General features: G+C 53.2%; 1 long non-coding RNA gene across 1 annotated transcript; it reads left to right on the forward strand.

The window, feature by feature from the left end:
- Positions 1-1,086: 1,086 nt before the first annotated feature.
- Positions 1,087-13,948, forward strand: LOC132672246 (uncharacterized). The gene is made up of 4 exons (XR_009607440.3): positions 1,087-1,261; positions 2,459-3,019; positions 3,986-4,292; positions 4,584-13,948. It is a non-coding gene; the product is annotated as an uncharacterized LOC132672246 (long non-coding RNA).
- Positions 13,949-15,942: the final 1,994 nt, after the last annotated feature.

The raw sequence follows: 15,942 nt of genomic DNA on the forward strand, positions 1-15,942 counted from the left end.
CAGGCCAGCTCTGCAGGGTCAGGGGCGATGACCTTGAACACCAGCTGCTGCGTCCTCAGAGACCATCTGTGGCTCCGCAATGCTCCCAGCAGCGTTGCACCTCTGGCTCTTCGTACCCCGCTCCTGCCAGGGCCACGGGCCCCTGTGTGGTCAGCCTGGAGCTTGCACTTGGTTCCGCTAGGCGTCTGCTTGCACCCGAACTCCCCTGTTACATTGTCCCCTGCTGAGAAGCTCCCCGTCTACACTGTAGTTCCTTCGAAGTCTAGCCCACGTGCAGCCCAGGATCCAAGCGTGGCTTTCAGAGCTGAAACCGGAGCTGAGGTTCTCCTAACCCTCAGGGTGACATAGACGTGGCCGCATCCCAGGCAGCTATGAGTATCGTCTCCCCAGAGACTTGACCAGGGAGTAGTGAGCAGGGGTGGGGTAGGGCTGGTGGCGGAGAAGGGTTCCCCTCTACTATCACCTGGCTCTTGTTAGACCCTATACACCTCCCACTGACTGGGACATACATGAGGTTGCTTTGTACCCACCCCCCCCCACCCCCACCCCCCCACCCCTGCTTTGCTCAGGCTTTTTTCTGCTTTTTCCTGGGCTGGAGGGGGTTTCTACACAGGATGGGGAGAGCACGTTTTGTTAAAAGCTAAGTTGGAGGGAGGGCAGGGAGAGATCAAGTAATTTAGAACATCTTTTTCAAGGCAATAGCTTGACTTGCAAGGCGATTTTTTTCCTCTATAGAAGCTGAATGGCACCTAGATGTTTTTCTTGATTTAACTTCCACAAGAAATCTTAAAGTGTCCCCAGGCAGATGGAGCACAGACCAAGGCGGAAGTTCAAGTTCTTATTAATGTTTTTTAAGCTAATGGCATACTTTGGTACGCATCCATTCCTCGTGTACAAATACAAAGTTCTTGCTCAAAAGAAAAACAACAACAGCGACAAAAGATTTGGTTTGGCTGTCTGAGGAAAAGGGCTGAGATCTCCTCTTTGTTTCCTTCTTCGCATTTTCTGAGTAACGAATGAGTCAAACAATGAAGGCGTCTGTTGGGGCAGCCTTTTATTCTCTCCTCTCAGGTGCCACCATCTCTGCTCCTTTTCTGGCCTCCCTCGTGACCCACACAGCTGTCCTACAGATTGTGGAAGAACGTGGGGTCTCTACCTGCGGTCCTCTGCTGTGGAGAAGCCCTTCCTGCTGGAGACGATGCCAGGATCTCAGGACACAACCTGACTGCGATCCCTGAAGTTGTACAGGGGACACAAATGGGTGGGTTGAGGCCCTCCCCTGGGACATTTGCTCGGTGGGGTGGAGGGGCGATGATAAGGGAGAAGTAAGTTGCACTTCTCACAACTGCCCGTGTGTCCTGAGTATTTATGGAGGGAAAGCTAGCAGAGGAAACCGAGTCCCTTGCTCTGTGGGACTCTTTCTGTAGGATGCACGACTCACGCTCAGAACAGAGAACCATGGCAACGGTGACAAAGCGGCTCTGTCCACCTGAGCCTCAACCGGCTGCTCCCTCACCCCAAGCCACACCCATCGGCATGGGAACCCACACGGTCCCCTTTGCCCTACGTCCCATCTCTGGCACCTAGTGGCTAAAAATCTGGGACTTGGCTCCTGAGTGGCCAGTTCAGATTCTGCCTCTGCTCCTTACTGGTTGTGTGTCTTCTGTTCATCTCTCTGAGCCTCAGTTTCCTCATCTATAAACCGGGGATCGTGCTAGGACTCGGCCATAGGGTTTTGTGAGGATTAAATGAGATGGAGTTTGGAAGGGGTTAAGCATAGTACGTGGCATGGAGTCCATAAGGAACCCTGGCTAAAGAGCTCTGAGCTGGAGCGGGAAGAGGGGAAGGTGATAGACTCCGGTTGGGGAAGTAAGACTAACCCATGGTGAGAAAATAGATACTGGCCACAAATAAATTAGGGATGAGATACGAAGAAAAGAAAGGATTGGGAATGGCTAAGGAGGTCTTAGAGCCACTAGAGCTGGTGTCCAATGGGACCAAAAGGACCCTCTTTGAGTACGTAGAGGCCATTCTTCCGAGGCCCAGTTGGGGCTGCTGAGGCCTTCCCCAAGGCGATTTGCACTTGGACTTAGTAAGCACCTGCTATGTGATCAGCATACATTTGTTGAATAACCCCAGTTTCACGAAACATTATTCCGGGAAGTGTAAAATACATGACTTGCAAGCTTGTTGTTAACTATATACCTAGAGGCTTCCTGGGTAGACGTCTGGCAGAGCTGAAAAGCTCGCTTGTTCTTCTGTGACGAGCACCCGATTGAGAAGTTTTTGAGGACAAACCCAGGCTTGCGTTGGCATGATTTTACTCCGCAATCACTGACCCTCCCTTATTTTCCTAGCCATGCCAAGCTTGTTGACTTAGAAAAAGCATTAGTTACAAGTTCCTGTTGTTGTTGTTGTAATTCAAATACCCGTTACACTTGGTTTTGCGATTCTGCAGGAGAACGGACAATTCTTCGGAGATGCCACTCAAGGCAATGAGGGCTGGTGGGTCACCATGTCTACAACACGTCATCAGACGTCTCAAATACAGGTGGGTGGATGGAGAAGAGGGCAAAAGGTCAGCAGTTGTTGCATCTGGATGGAGGCTTCACAAGTGGTTGTATGTATGTTCTTTCCATTGTTCTCTGTGTTTGGAAATTGTCAAGTAAAAAGGTGGGGAAAATACTATCTGGGTAAGGTAAGAGGAACAGCTGTCCTCTCGTGGCTGGTAGTTTGGGGCTCTAGCCGAGGACTTCCCTTCTTGTGCCTCAAGGTGCAGTGTTTCCCCTATACTTCGGGGTTCTTTAAAACTTGGGCATAGTGGCTGTTCACGACAGGTTTCCATTTTCTGCTGTCTGCCCTGGGGCCACCTCTGTGCCTCTCACTGGCTTCATCCTCGGCCGGTTGGACCTTCTGAGGAGCTACCAGACCCTGCCCTGGCTGCCAGGGCAACAGAGGAGCAGCCCTTGGAGGAACGTGAAAGAGAATGGAGAGCCTCTTATTTTTAAGATTTCTAGACGTGAGTTCTTTGGGGGACATGTTGCATAAACCCTGAGAATCCCTGTAAAGCACCTGTCAGCCCCAAAGCCTTGGGAAGACATCTTGGGGTGCGTGGGGAGTCGGGGGAGTACTAGATCCCTATCCTTAGGTTTTGTGGGGAGTGGGGGGGGGCGTTGTCTGAGGAGACAGGTCTTGTGGAGGCAATATGGTCCCATTGGACTTACCGAGAGATTTATGCCTTCCTGTTGGAGTTTCAAGGGTGATTTAAACTTTGAGCTCTTCACAACTTATTCGCTCCCTTTAGACCTAACCTCTACATAGCACACGATGCCACTGTGTAATAAGGTGGTCATTCATTCCACCCATACTACCTAGTGCTTGTTTGGGGCCCGGTACGTGCCAGTGCTGGGAACACAGGGCTCCACTGTGCCTTCAAATCTGCAGTTACCCCAGGCACTGGGAGAGGAGAGCGCTCTTTGGGAGGTGGTGGTTAAGGCAACGTTCTTTGGAGGGGTGGAATCGGGGCAGGTAAAAGAGGGATCGAAATTAGATAGAGGAAGGTGCTTTCTTGCAGGCTGGGTGTGCGGGACACCATGAGTGAAGGCAGCATCTGATCAATGTGCATTCTCTAGGCAGATGAAGATTAGTGGGCCTCTGTCAGGCTGGGGAAAAACCTAAAATTAGCCCGACCAGCTGGGCCTGGGCTGTGCAGGACCCACCCCCCCCTTACCCCCCTGGCCTCCTCAAATTTCAGAAAGCACGAGGGTGTGCAGGAACAGTGTGCTTTGCCCGGGTCACCAGAGGCAGAGCAGGTCACCCAGGGCTAAGCTGGGCAGGGGGTATGGCTCCCAGCAGAGATACGGTCTCTCGTATGGGCTCCCCAGTCCCACAGGGGCCAGGCATGAGGGAAGGGGGAGCCCCTGCCCTTCCCCTCCCTCTCCTTCCTGACACTGCTTCCTCTTTTGCTTCCTCATTCCCCTTCCAGATCCGTGGGCTCTGGCAGCGTGGCCAGAGGCAGGTCAGAACATTCCCCGGGCCAGCAAGCTGTGACCGCCACGGGGCAAACCCAACTGGGACGGAGGCCTGGGCAGGCACCTTCCTGGGGTATTGGGGCAGGAGCAAGCAGAAAGCCCTATCTTCACCCACTGCACCCCGTGCCAGCCTCCTTGCTGACCTTGCCTGAAGGTCCCTCCATCAGTCACCACGAGCAAAGAGCAGGTGCTGACATTAAGCCTTGGAGGTTGTTTGAAAAGCTAATCTTGCCTTAGAAGGTGCCGGGGCTGGTGTGAGAGGTAAGGAGCAAAGTGGCACCTTGGGAGTTGTGGGTGAAGCGGGGAGGACCCAGGTGGCGGCACTAGCGGGGGCCGGGGAGCTGGGCAGCCTCCTCAGTGTCCCCTACTCTCTCCCACACAGTGTCCACCCCACTCACATCGGATGGTTTTTCTTATGGGCTGAGCTGTGTCCCCCCCCCCCCCCCCCCAGTTTCGTGTTAGAGCACCTCACAATGTGACTGTATTTGGAGACAGGATTTTTAAAGAGGTAATTATGTTAAAAGGAGGGTGGGCCCTAATCCATTATGACAGGAGTCCTTGGACACCCGCAGACAGAAGATCATCTAGGGACACGGGAGAAGATGGCCAGCTACAAGCCAAGGAGAGAGGCTTCTGAAGCAACCAACCCTGCAGACACCATCTTGAACTTGTAAACCTCCAGGACGGCGACGACATAAATTTCAGTTGTTCAGGCCTCCCAGTCTGTGATGCTTGTCATGGTGGCCTTAGCCCACTAACACAGTCCCTGTCCCCAGAATGTCCTGTCTGGTGCCCCATCTTCTCATCTCTCTCCACTCTGGGGTCTTCCCTCCCGGGCCACCAGCCCCGGCTTTCACAGTCTCTGAGACAGTTGCAAATGCAAGCCTGGTCAGGACGTTTCTTGAACTGCAGGTGTGCTGGAACCTTCTGGGGAATGGAGCACAATGAGCATGAGCAGGGGGGCTCCGGAGCGCTTCCTGAGAAGGTGTGGTGAGGGTGAGCTCCCCGTGCCCTTTCATAAATGGCTCAGCATAAGCTAACAGCAGCAAGAACCTTCCCTGCAGCCTGCTAGGCGGCCCACATGCCCAGCAGCAGCATCCAATGATATATGACTTTGGGGTTCCTCTCCCTACATAACTGCCTTCATCCCCTTTCCAGCGCAACGCCTTGCTTGTACATCCCAGCCTTGGGAATTGGTGGAATATAGAATGGCCTGTCTGCGAAAGGCCTCAGCAAGTGCAAGCTGGCCCCGATTCCCAAGGAATAACAATAAAACTAGCACACAGACCCCGTCTCCCAGCTTCGCATTCCTTCTTTGGCAGAATGGAGAGGGAAGACCTTTGAGAAGCAGCGATCCGGGGTGATCTCCACCCCTCACCCATTAGTACCATGCTCACGGCATCAGGGAGCCCCCGTGACGAGTATGTGTGAGCGATAAGAGGACGCCAGTCTGTAGGATGGGAGCCGCGGACGCTGGCCCACAGGGGCCCCATGTGTAAATGGGAGGAGAGGGCACATTGTTAGAGAAGGGAAAAAATCTACCTACCCCTGCCCTGCTCATGCCAGGCAGGCTCTCTAGACACGCGGCCCCAGGCTCTGCCCTCCCAACTCTGGACTCTCCTGCCAGTTCTGGGGCCATTGCTGCTGGTGGGGGTGGTCCCAGGCCAGCCTGTTGGCTCCAGTTCTGGCCTCGGCAGGGGTCTGGTGCATCACCCACCCTCACCGTACCAAGCTCTGCTGAGAGCAGTGTGCCAGACATCTACCCAATGTCTAGTTTCCCCTTCTTCCTACCAGCGGGACCCTGACTGGGGTTGGGGGGTAGCCATGTGCCCAGGTAAAATGCTTCCTTGGATCCTTTGTAGCTAGTGGTGGCCACGTTGACCCAGTTTTGCCCAATGGAATAAGAGGGAAGTCGGTGGGGAGATATTAAAAAAAGAAATGACTCATCTGGCATGTTTGTCAGCCCTTGACCTCTGACTGCTGACTTCACCCTATCCCTTTTTGCCTTCCTAGAAGACCCTAGAAGGCCCTAGAAGACCCTAGAAGTAGCTCCTTCTGAAATCTCAGCACCTACCCCAGCCCCACAGCAGCCTGGCCCATGGATGGTTGGGCCTCTTCCCTGACCCCACCGCACGGAGGTGATGGCCCGAAGGTACGGGATCGCACCTTTTCTTCTCTGATACTAGAGCTGTGGGTGTGGGGGGCTGGCGAGCAGAGATGAGGGGGTTCACAGCCCAATGAATCTGATATGATTTCCTAGGAATAATAGATCAAATCCTCACTGAAGGTTTTGTCAAATGTTGCCTGAACAAGGCCTACCTTGACTACGCTGTTCAAAATTTCAACCCTTATTTCCGGAGTCCTCTCACCTTGCTCTCTCTTTGTTTTAAATTTCATACAATTGATCACCTTCCAGGACACCACTCGGTTTACTTTCATTGTGTTGGCTGTGTGATGTCTGCGCCTTTCTCCCCACCCCCAGGATGAAGCCCCACACAGATAAGGGTCTGGGTCTGCTTTGTTCTTTAATGCCTTTCTAAAAGCCTGGAAGCATTTCTGGCATAGAGAAAGCATTTGCTGACTGGAATTCATAGCTATGTGTCCTAAGCACCAGCTGTTCTGGGCTGACTTGTGTCCCCCCCAGTTTGCATGTTCAAGTCCTAACCCCAGGACCTCCGAATGTGAACCGTATTTCGATAAGGGGTCTTTGGAGAGGTAGTTAAGTTAAAAGGAGGTCAGTAGGGTGGGCCCGGCTCCAATATGACTGGTGTCCTCGTAAGGAGAACTGATTAGGGACCCAGAATGCAGAGAAGGAAGACGATGTGAAGACAGAACGGAAAGATGCCCAACCACGAGCCCAGGAGAGAAGCCTTAGAAGAAACCATCCGTGCTGACATCCTGATCTCCGACTCCCAGCCTTCAGAATCATGAGACATAAATCTCTGTAGTTTAGGCCACCCACCACGTCCGTGGTCCTTTGCTATGGTGGCCCCAGCACACGGATACAGCATCCATACCTGACACAGTTTGGAGGGGTTTGTACGCGTTGTCTCATTTGATCTGAACCACGATCTGAAGAGATAGTACCTACTTTGCAGATGCAGAAACTAAGGCCAGGAAATGTTGACGCGGGGGCCTGAGGAGGTCTACGTGTTGGGGTGCTGGGCCTCATGGGGCTGGGGTGGGGGAGCCCGGGTTGGTGACCCAACAAGGGCCCCTCCTTATCTGGAGTTCTGTGGGCAATCAGGCCGGTCGTCCCTCTGCCTCACTCCCAAACACACCTCGAAACAGGCCCATGCTAGCCCCTCACACCCCAACCTGCTCTACAGGTTTTTTTTAATATTTACTTTTTTAAAATAATTTTTTGATTTTTTTAATATTTATTTTTTTTTAGTTTTGAAAGACAGAGACAGAGACAGAGCGTGAGCAGGGGAGGGGCTGAGAACGAGGGAGACACAAAATCCAAAGCAGGTTCCAGGCTTCACGCTGCCAGCATAGATCCCGACGTGGGGCTTGAACCCATGAACCGTGAGATCACGACCTGAGCCAAAGCCAGTCGCTCAACCCACTGAGCCACCCAGGCACCCTGCTCCCTGCAGCTGTGTGCAGAGTCCTGTGATCTGAGACGCTGCCTGACGCTCTATGGGGCAGTTTCAACGCTGAGGCCAACGGAGGGAGGAGAAATAAGACAGCTTTGGGGACAGTGACCCTCAAAGCAGTTATTGCTGATGTGCTGACCTGCAGGTCTGCGCAGAGAGCCAGGTTCTCCATGAGGAGGGTGTGGGGAGCCCACGACTCTTTAGCTGCCACTCCTAGCCGGGACAACAGCAGTGGCTCACGTTAATTGAGGTCCTGGCAGCTGCCAAGCCCCGTGTTAAGTGCATGATACAGAGTTTCTCATTCAGTCCTCTGAGCAGCACTGCAAGATGGTCACTGATATTACCACCATTTGACAGCTCGGGAAACTGAGGCTCAGAGAGCTCAAGTAAATTGACCCCTCAGCTAGGAGTGGTCAGCGCTCAGCACTCCAGTGCTGGTTCTCTTCACCAGTAACTTACATCAGCTGTATACCCTGCCGCGTGCTTTCTCAGGCTGTAGTTGGAAATGTTCCCCCAAACCCCTTGCACTGGGCCGAGAATTAGGAAGGAAGTTTGTGGGGGGAGAGGACAGAAACTCTGCCAACCCATGTGACACAGATCCGAGCTGCTGAGCGTGTGGCTGGTAACCTCTCCTGCTCGCTCCCGCCTCCCCTGCCGACGACCTCCATCGGGGAGCTGAGGCCATCCCCTCTGTGTGAATCCCCCTTCAAGGCCACCCTGTGCTCATCTCAGCCAGGGTCATGGGGAAGGCAGAGGTGGCCCCTGCCACCCGCTCGTTGTCATCGGTGGCTGGTTGCGAAACACCCTGGCCAGTCCATGGCAGCAAAGGGGGAAGGAATTCCCTTGGATAGTTCCCTGGATAATTCCAGCCCCTTCCTAGGGGTACAGGGACAGCCTGGGGACAGTCTGAAGTGAGTACCCGGTGGTGAACCGCCTGTGCTCTGTGACAGTGTGGGGCTGATTCCCTTTGTGCTAAGAGTCCCGAGGAGGGGCCATCTGGGGCTTTGACCGTCTGCCGTGTAAGCTTGGCTTTGGACTTCACAGCCTGGGACACTGTGGGTCGGAACCTCGGTGCAGGTGAAACAGGGCAGTCTCTTCTCCACTCCTTCCGGAGGGTGGCTGCCGGTGACCTAGCCGTCTCCCCCAAGAGTGGGTGTGGCCCAATCTGGTGGGGGTGGTGTGCCCCCCACGTCGGATGTGCCTCTGTGTTAGGGGTTTGGGTCTCCGGTGCGTGTGCCCAGGAGCATGACCCTTGCCTGCTCGTGGGCCCGCCCCTGTCACCAGACCCCAGGCGGCCTACAGGAAGGTGTTTGGCATGGGAAGAGGGCAGTGATGTCCATGGGCCCAGGGCAAGAGGCAGGAGGACTGGATGGCCTTGGTGGGAAGCCAAAGTGCATGACAAGGCTGCATAGGGCCACGCCTCCTTGCCCGAGTCTGAGGAAGTGGCAAGGCCCCAGCTCCAGGTGCCCGAAAGCCACAGCAGGGCAAAGGCCAAGGGCTTGCACATCCGGGGCCTCTCAAGCTGCCGGCTGCAGGGGCTGGGCTGGGCACCAGCTGATGGAGGAGAGCCTCGAGGGAGGGGGTATTCCTGTGTGTCCTGGTAGGGCTCCCTTGGCAGGGCTCCCCCCTCCCAACCGCACTTATCCTGCCCTGCAGGCTGGCTTCTGGGCTCTTCTTTAGAAAAAGTAGCGTAACTGTCATCCTTTCTGACCCTCGCCTCCCCATAACCTGCAACCCCTCCAAACCCTTATCTTCACTATCAGACGCCCAGCACCCTGCTTCTCATTTCCTGGATGACTCTGTGGTTCTAGAAATTCAGAGCCACTGTGTTCTGAGAAGGTGCTTTCTGTCGCCCCTGGGAAGCGGGCAACACAGGCTTCATGACTCCACGGGACGCCCGTGGCTGCTTACAGCAGAAATGGTGGGAGGAGAGGCCCCGGCGCCTGGGCTAGGGCTGGCGCAACAGGCCAAGTTCTTGACGTGGCCGCAGGCGCTTCGCAGGGACAGCTGGGCCAGCAGGCCTCACAGGGGGAGCGGGAAGGGTCAGGGAGGGAGCGCTGGTGTCTTCCTGGTTGAGGGTAGGGAGCAGGAGCAGGTGGGAGGCAGCGGAGGCCTGGCTAAAGATGCTGGGGATACACCGGGCAGGGTAGAGTCATTGTCAGTGGGGGCGGAGGGCCAGGCAGTTTCTCAAGGCAGGGACTATCTATCCCAGGGGCCGTGGTCACCGGCGCTGTGGAAGAGGGTCCCCGGGGCCTCCCTGAGACGGCTGGGTAAGGCCTGGTCAGCCCAGGTGCTGTTTGCTCCACGGCAAGGCTGTTGGGGTCACCGGGGGCCTAGGAGGAGGCACGTGAGGCCCTCTCTGTGGGTAGGTGTTCAGGTCAGGATGGGGTCAGAGACAGGAGGACAAGGAACTTTCTTCTGGAAGAGTGCATTGCTGCTGCAGGGGGCCTGGGTGGCATCTACACCCAGGAGGGGGATGGTGGCCAGAGGAGGGATGACCAGCATGTGCCATCCGGTCCCTTTGGGGCTGTGGCAGAGACCTGCGGTTTGGACACAATAACCACTGAGGGGTCAACTGCCCCAGTTTGGGGAGCAGAGGCTACCACAGCTCCCTTTTGGGGACCCCCTACTCAGCCAAAGGACTAGTTTCTTCCCTTCATGCAGTAGGTCCTTCCAGGTGCCCACGAAGAACCTGACGTGTGCAGGGCACCGTGAGAGAGAAAGGTGAACGAGGCAGAGCCCTGTTTCCAGCCCTGAGGAGAAGCAAAAAGGCCCATGTGTCCAAAGAAGTCTTTTTAAATTTTTTTTTTTTTTTTTTAAGACTCAGAGCGTGGGCTCCGGAGTGAGACCGTCGCGGTGGTCTGGGGTGCAGAGCAAGTGACACTTCACTCGGCCCTGAGGGCTGTGTGGGCCACAGACAGAAGGACGACGGGGCCAGGATGGTGGGAGGGGCACGGGATGGCCTGAGGAGTCGAGGTGGAAGCGACAACCGCCAGTAGTGACTAGGGATTAGTAGTCATAGCCCCGGTCGCTATGGGCGTAAACCAGATGTGCAAAAACACTGGCTCCGGGCCTGGGAAATGGTAGCTGTTAATCCTACAGAAGTTGGCTCCCAGCAAACTGAAAGGCAGAGGTGTGAGTATGAGCCACCTCTTCTTTGCCCCCACGGGCGGGGCTGGGCCCCGGGTGGACCCAGCCCTCTGGAGCGCGGCCCTCCGGAGCTGAGAGCCTGGGGGATGGCAGGACAGCCCCATGCCTTACACATGCTGCCCACACTGCTTGGGACAGCACCGTGTGGGCCCCTCCACAGCGGATTAAGATGTCCTTTCACCTTGGCCTGGCCATTTCCACTGGGGGAATAGCAGGGTCAAGTTTCTTTGCGACTCGGGGAGATGCCTTCACTGCCCCGGAGCGGGATCTGGGTGTCCTTGCGTGACTCCGAGGGCCCAACTGCGGCTCTGAGGCACTTTGGGGTATGTTCCAGAACGCAGATGAGGAAAGCCCACCCCAACCCCACCCACAGAAGTCAGGGCATCATTTGGATGACTGTCTGTGCCTCAGAACCTGCTCCCTGTCCGGAGATGTGGCCCTGTCACCTACCCAGGTTCTGATCTTTCCACCCCCTCTCTGACTCCTCTCCCACACGTACCCAACTGACTCTGACTGTCTCGTCCAACCCTCTCAGACTCTCTCAAATCTTCCCTCCTCTCCTCCCCGAGGCCCTGTCTTCTCCTGCCTGTTATTACATTAGCCTCTCAATGTCTGGCTCCCCTCCAGACTCTCCCTTTCCGGGCCATTCTCCAAAGACCAAACCCCACGCCAGAGTTCCCCTTAATGACACTCAATAACCTTCTAGATAAAACCCCAGTTCCTCAGCAAACCAGGCTCTCTGTGACAGGGTCCCTCTTTTTCCCACCTGCCTACCTCTTGGACTTTTGGGTCCAGGCCCATTGAGGTCTCCACCTGAAGCCCCTGGCCCTTGCTTTCTCGGAACTCCCATACCTTTGTACCTGCTCCCTCTGCCCGGAACACCTATGCATCGCAAGCTAACTCCTACTCAATATTTACATCTCTATTTTACTTTCGTTTATTTTCTTTTAAACCGGAAATGTCTATCGTTTGCTGGCTATCAGTGTGACCCAGGATCGCTCTGCTCAGGGGTCACCGCCTTGACATACTTTACTCCCCACCTGGGTGCTCTTCACGTGGGTGCCCTGGTGCCTGTGAAGAACGCACAGGTAGCATGTGCGAGAGTTTTCGTTCTCCACCTTCTCCTGTTTTATCCTCCCCCAGCAGTTCCTGAGTTGCATTAGGTGCCGAATAAAGACATTGATTAAAACATCTAACTCATAGAGCGGCAAATTCTATTTCAAAGCTGTAGATCCAAGTGTACGAATTTAAAGCTGAGTTTAATTATCCCACCATTCAACTCTGTCTTCAGCCCCCTTTCTGGTTCATGGCAGAGATGTTAGCCAATTCCAGAAACCCACCACTTCTGTGACTCTCCTCCCTCACAGCCCAATTATGCTCGATTTATTTCATTTCCCCCTCTTCACTTCTGTAGCAGGATCCGTGTGGGGTTGCGTCTGTGACATGTCCAGACGTGGGGGCGAAGAGGTGGGTCATTGGGGGGCATTCTGAAGCCTTGCTGGCATCAGCCCCGTTCTCTGTTTGCAGTTGGCACCTGTCCCTCAGCCTTTGCTGAGCTGAATTCTCAGCACGTTACAGAAGACGGAAGGGGACAACCATTGAGTGCAGGGTCTGGTGGCTTCATTTGCTTCAAAGAGCCCTTTCCTCCTGCAAATCCCAAACCTCAAGACCCTACCCTGAGAAAACAGCACCTTAGAGAAGGAGGTGGGTGAGCAGGTGTCCACTCAAAAGTGGGGAGGGACCCGAAGAGAGGACAGATGTGGAGAAGGTGCCCCTTTATCTGGTAGAGCACACTTATGAGTCAAAAAGCCCTGTGGGGTCCAGGTTGGTGGTAGGAAGTCCTAAGCACATTGCTTTGCATAACGAAGGAGGGAGGAATATCTTTGGAGCTGGAGTTGAGGGTGGGGTTCTGGGCATCAGCAAAGGGGGTGAGTGGGATGAGTAGAGTGACTGCTGGCAGAATGGTCAAGGGACCATTCTTTGTCACTTCCGTGGGATGGGCCCCATCTGTCTCCCCAAACTTTCATAAAGTAGGCTGCACAAACTGAGGGGTTCACCTTTGCAAAGGAAAGGAGGTTCTTTCCATCCCATGTTCAAACTCCCTTCCACCCCCTTGCCCTTGGAAAGGCCCCCGGGAGAGGCAACCACATTTACCCAGAGCCTGCTATCTTGATGTGCCCAGCAGCAAGGAGTTCAGTGCCCGGCACGGCAGACAGTTTTGAAAAGGGTCACCTTTTGGCAGTAGGGTCTCTTGGACACACTTGGGGCGTGGAGGAATCAATCCCCGACCCTCCTCTATGAACACATTTGGCAATCTTCATGCCAATGGTCTGTAAAAGAAAAATTGTCCCCAAACTGCAAGGGGACAGAACTTTTTTGCGTGTGACGAAGTTAGCAATTTTCTTCTGGGAAGAACTCAGCGTTCCTGATGAAATGCACGAGCAGATTTCTGATGAACTTCAATGGAACGAAACCAGTGCCCTGCCCACCCAGTTGCCTTGAAGAAGGAAGGGGGCAGCGGATATGCCTGCATATAACAGAGACATGGAAATAGCTCTTTCCCAGCTCCTCCCCCGAAGAGAGGCTGTCCACAAACAAATGCCCTAAAACAACAATAAAATACGGGGTAGAGCGTCCACTGGAGTCTGGATGGACTCAGACAGAAACAGGCCCACGGCCACTGTGTGCCGAGATGGGTCTTGGGTGGGAGCACCGCCCACTGGGGGATGACGGAGCTGTTCATCATGAATGGGATCCTCTGTCTCTTTGTCCAGAGGAGGGTCGTGGCCCCGCCTCCGTTCCTTGAAGGCTGGGATAATCAAATAATCCCCAAGGATTAGGTGGGGACATACCTGGAAAAGTGGAAGGCAGCTCGTAAATCAGGGATTTATTATGATTACCATCTGATTCAGAGATAATCTGCCTCACGCCAGTGAAGTTCAAGATGCAGGTTCTATGCTGTTCTTCCTAAAATAGGCCTTCTTTTCGGCGGCGTGCAATTCCCCAACCACCCACCTTCGCCCCGTGCATTTTCTCTTTGCTTGCTGCAGCCTCGAAGCCTCTGAAGTGCATGGCTTCCTTCCTCCCTGCGACAGCTTCCTGACTCTCTTCTGAGGCCTCCCACGCAGGCTCCCCAACATTCAGACCGGCCCAGCCGCTCCCCAGCAGGCCCCCGCTGCTTGTTTTCAGCAAAGCCAAGGCCACCCGAGCCGGTGTTGGGAGAACAGGGCTACTCACCTTCCCAGCCCACAGCGGCCCCTGCCCAGCTTCTGCCCACCCCTAGCCCAGGCCCCGCGAGGTCTGCCTCTTTGCTGATTATGAGATAGCTCATGGCTGTTAGGTCCGCCTGAATAAGCTCTTTTGTCCCAGAGAATTTTCCCATGTCAAACATTTAGTCTGTTGTGTTATGGGTCAGTGAGCAAGGAGATAAGTCTGAATTCTTAAACAACCTTGTGAACGCAAGACATCTGTCTGAAAGGCAATCAAACAACATCTGTCATGCTGTCCCTAGCTTTCAAGACACTTAAAAAAGCAAATCATTATTTTATGTCTTTGTTCTTAGAGAAATACATTTTATTTATTTATTTATTTCATTTGAAGCTCAAATCTTCCTTTTCTTTTTTCTCTTTTAAGGTTATTTATTTATTTTGAGAGAGAGAGAGGGTGCGAGCAGGGGAGAGGCAGAGAGAGAGAGAGAGAGAGAGAGAGGGAGGGAAAGAGGTAATCCCAAGTAGGCTCTGTATGGGCAGCACAGAACCCGACCCGGGCTCGAACCCAGGAACTGGACGAAACCAAGAGTCAGACGCTATACTGACTGAGCCACCCAGGCACCCCGAACTACAATTTCTTTTAAAAATTCAAATATTATAGGGGCGCCTGGGTGGCTCAGTCGGTTAAGTGTCTGACTTCGGCTCAGGTCATGATCTCACGGTCCGTGAGTTCGAGCCCCGCGTTGGGCTCTGTGCTGACCTCTCAGAGCCTGGAGCCTGTTTCAGATTCTGTGTCTCCCTCTCTCTGACCCTCCCCCATTCATGCTCTGTCTCTCTCTGTCTCAAAAATAAATAAACGTTAAAAAAAATTAAAAAAAAATTCAAATATTATAGAAATATATACTTTAGAACATGAGAAATCCCTCATAAATTTGTGCCTCCCTTTCCTCCTCCCCTAATGCCAGAAAACTATTGTTAATACTTTGGTGTATGTTGCTAAGATTTTTTTTCCTCTGCACCTACTAACATAGGTAGTATTATTATTATCACCATCCTTTCTAACACCGTACCATAGATCTTGTGTTCCAACTTGCTTTTTGACTTAGCACATCTTCAACGTCTTTCGGTGTTAGGATCTCTCTAATTTAACAATTATAGAGTTTGTCTATAACTGTGTCTATGAAAAATCATCTATTTCATAAGTTTCTTACTGACAGGTACTTGAAATTCAACCCCTTCTAATGCAGTTTTTCCTCTATATAAACAACACTGCATATATGTGTTTGTAGAGTCATGAAGATGTTTCTATGAGCATAGGAAGCAGAAATGCTGGGTCAAAGGTGTAAACACCTAAAATTTAGTAGGCACTGCCAAACTGACAAAGCCAGCGTTGTTGTTCAGTTTGTCGATTTCTTGAAGGTGGAAAATGTCACCGGGCACCGAGAGGAGTCAGTGCCAGTAATAAGAAATGGCCGTTCATTTGGGTGTGCTCACGAGAGTGCAAGGCTTGGGACATCTTTTGAGTGTGAGGACTGACTCAGGAGAGGTCAGAGGCATAAACTATCGGTCTGGAAAGTACAGAAATCATCAGTTGAGTGAATTCCAGGAAAGGTGAAGCCTGAATGACACAGACATTTTTTTTTTTTTGAAGATGTGATTGGGTTTATTAATATGTCCCAGATAGCAAGTAGAGAGATGTTCCCCTGAATGACAAGGACATTTATGAAATTGTCCGTCTGGCACCCATTCTGTCTTTTGGAAACAGCGCATCCCTTTGAGAGAGACCTCTTTCCAATGCCCAGCTCCAGAAATTGGGTTCCAGTAGGATCTGCCTAGGTTATTGTTTACCAGCCTCGGCAGGGTCAGTAAACAGAATCTCTGGCTAATTAGAAGACTTCCCTAGAATTTTTTGGATGGGGAGTAAGGGAGGAGAGGTCTTGTTTCATGTAAGAG

Source organism: Panthera onca, chromosome C1 (genome assembly GCF_046562875.1).
Source record: "Panthera onca isolate mPanOnc1 chromosome C1, mPanOnc1 haplotype 2, whole genome shotgun sequence".
In the NCBI taxonomy this organism is placed as follows: domain Eukaryota; kingdom Metazoa; phylum Chordata; class Mammalia; order Carnivora; family Felidae; genus Panthera; species Panthera onca.